The sequence below is a fragment of the Adiantum capillus-veneris genome, chromosome 27 (genome assembly GCF_014529385.1).
Source record: "Adiantum capillus-veneris isolate H3 chromosome 27, ASM1452938v2, whole genome shotgun sequence".
In the NCBI taxonomy this organism is placed as follows: Eukaryota; Viridiplantae; Streptophyta; class Polypodiopsida; order Polypodiales; family Pteridaceae; genus Adiantum; species Adiantum capillus-veneris.
Window position 1 is genome coordinate 4,181,513 of NC_140957.1, and position 3,377 is coordinate 4,184,889.

The window sequence follows — 3,377 nt, forward strand, 5'->3', positions numbered from 1 at the left end:
AAGAGAAGAACAAGGTACTAGAAGTTTGAAAAAATTATAGCATCTAAATTGGCAATGTCACAATTTCTTATGCGACGTTAGAATTCAAATGACAAGATGCAAACATGTAAATGTGGAAGCATAGATAAAAGGAAGCATTACACCTAAAACTCCATTGTCGTTGTCCTTCAAAGGCATCCTTATGTAGTCACAAACTGCACAATAGTCACTCTAGAGGCACATTAGTGGGAAAAGATACCAACACTTCTTGAACACAATTAAAAAACATAAGGAACCCTAACCTAATTATTTGCACTCTCCCTAGAGAGTCAAGGGAATAGGATATTGTAGAGATTGGGGGGGACCCTAAGGCTAAACTCCTATCCTTGTTGTGGAAAAAAACTAAGTCATCCTCCATGACACCGTATGTCCTATCCGTGTAATCATGTAAATCTTCTTCATCATCAGAGGCACCAATATTTACTAAGAAGGTCACTAGGAGTTTATAGTCATCTTGGTCAAAAGGATAGGCTTGTGCAATGGGAGAGACACTCTCTACTATGTATGGATTAGTCGTGGTCAAGAGACGTATCAGCCATTTTAACTCCTCTAAATTCCTCTCACATGCTAGCGTACCTATCAAATCCCATTCACAGGCAAGCACCAAAAAGACCATGTGAAACACTTATGAAAAGTAACGAGGGTACCTCTCACCCAAGGCAGGAGTGGATGACTCTAATGTACTAGACATATCTGTACACACAGATAGATGATGGTTAGAGTGCAAATAATACAAGGGTCGTGTTCTTGTGCATAATGTGTTTTTATGATTTTGTGTTATGTATAGAACTTGTAAATTTCCACATTATTGTTTGGTGGCTCTTTCTCTTTTACTTTTTTATCTTGTTTTTATGAGTATAAGGATTTATATATACATTCCCTAGGATTGGATATTGAGAGGTCAGGGAGGAAGGTTGAGAGGGAAGCAAGTGAATGATGGATGTCAGCAAACGCTCCCCCCTTCCTTGGGTAGATCATACCTTTGGAATGATGTCGTCACATTTTGAAACCAATTGTTCCAAGTTGTTATGGGTGAAGGCTTTAACCAATAGTTTTTGACCACCCTATGCGTTTCATCTAGTTACAAGGGTGGTAAGGTACTCTCCCATGATTTTATTTGCAACGTTGTTGTAGGTGGTGAACTTACAAAGGGAGGTGCAAACTCTCCCTTGTTTGTATGGATATGTACAATGGTAGGTGGAGGTTGTGTCAAAGCTTCTATTTCTGCATAGGAACTACATGAAGAGCAAGAAGCTTCATTTGACTTCCATGTTCCTGAGCTAGGTGGAACAAATCGTTCTTTCTTCGATACCAAACTAGCTCTGGAGCGGGTGTGTAGCATTCCGTGATTTTTTCCTTTCCGCGATCTTCAATTAGTTTTGGAGCCACAGGATTGGGCTCACATGGGCCATGTGACAAGTAAGAGCACAATTTACGTTTTGGCACCCAGATTTGGTCATTTCCTTCATAGTAGCCTTGGGCTTCTAATAGTTTTTTAGGAATCCAATGCAATGTTTCTTTACATTTCTTGGGGCGAGTGGGATGTCTCTTACCAGGCTCCTGTCTTTTAGCACTAGCTATGGTCGCTAAAGAAGCTTTAGGGACCCACTTGTATGTTCTCTTTGTTATATTGGGATGGATCGTGTGTGTCTCAAGCTTTATTTCAACTACATCAGTTGAAGCTCTAGAGAGTTGGGCTATGGGGACATATGGTTCAATCTCTTGGACATGCAATGTTTTGGGTTTTATGGATTGAGTGGTAGGGCTAAGAGTTGGTTTCTATGTTGTGACACCCCCTGTCCCCCAATCAATAGTGCATTTGGTGGCTATCATCCATGTGCATCCTAGGTTTATATTACCCTCTATAGTTCCAACAGGCATGACTAAAAAGTCTTGAGCTACAACCCCATTGTCATAACTGATAGAAGTGTGCCAGATTTCAAAAACCGCAATTTTTTTCTTGTTGGCACCCTTGACTTGGATACTACTCTCAGATAGAGGTGGCTTCCCTAACTGACACCACACCCCATATGATAGCAGATTATATTTAGCACCCGTGTCCAATAAGGTATTATATAGCACTTTTTCATAGGCGTTGTTTAGCTCAATAGGGTATCGTAGAGGTGTGTTAGAGTCCAACCAATCCTTGTCTGTTTCAATGTGGAATGCATGTGTAACTCCAAGGTTAGCCTCTCGTTGGCATCTTATGCGTTGTTGTCGCTCCTTAGCCTCAGCTTGAGCTTGTATCTTCTTCAATTTTGTTTGTGCCTTGGCTACCTTTTTTTTACGGATGGCACGTAGCTCCTCTTGGCTTAAAGGATCATAGTATCTTTTAAATTTTCTCCCATTGAGGAATCCAATGGTTTTAGCTCTATCAAGATTCTCCACATGAGTGGTTCCTTGTGGGGTGGGTGATATCACATACTCTATATGGTCCTTTTCTCGCATATTTCAACTTTTTCTTTTCGTTACGCACTCCATACATAAGGACTTTATCACCAACATTGATATCTTTGTTCTTCAGATGACGATCAAACCATTTCTTCCTCCTATCTTTCTCCACAAGTGCATTTTGCACAGCTAATTGCCTCTCTTCATCTAGACTTTCAAGGATATATAATTGCTCAACTAAGGGGTTACCATCCCAACCTTCTTGAGAAGCTACTCAAAGACTAGGAATGACAAACTCCCATGGCATAACTGCTTCTTGGCCATACACCATTTTAAACGGTGCACAATTAATGGCAACTTTGTACGTAGTACGATAAGCCCATAAAGCTAAAGTCAGCTTTAAATCTCAATTTGTGCGATGATCTTCCACCATTTTGGTCAAGATAGAGATTAAGGTCTTGTTGGTGCTCTCAGCTTGGCCATTTGCTTGTGGATAATAAGGTGTGGACTTATAGTGAGCTATCATAAAGTTGGTAGTGAGTTCTTATATTACTCCATTATGAAATGAGTACCATTGTCACTCACAATCTCAAAGGGACAACCAAGTCTTGTAATAATGTTTTCAAAGAGAAACTTGGCAGTTGACCTCGCATCAGCCTTACATGTCGCCCTGGCTTCCGCCCACTTTGTCACATAGTCAGTGGCAACGATAATATATCGAGATTGAGTGCTACGAGCTACCGAACTAATTGGGCCTACAAAGTCCAAACCCCATTTTTCAAATGGTTGAGTCACTTTAACAGGATGTAAGGGTATCTTATCCTTTCGTTGTGTGATCTTGTAGCGTTGGCATTCATCACATCCTTTTGCAAAAAGTGATGCATCCTTGAATAAGGTAGGCCACCAATAGCCTGATTGCAACACCTTTCTAGCTGTTAGTTCCCCTG

The 3,377-nt window shown here is 40.7% G+C and overlaps 1 pseudogene; it reads right to left on the minus strand.

The window, feature by feature from the left end:
- Nucleotides 1-210: 210 nt before the first annotated feature.
- On the minus strand, nt 211-730 carry LOC147421428 (uncharacterized; annotated as a pseudogene).
- Nucleotides 731-3,377: the final 2,647 nt, after the last annotated feature.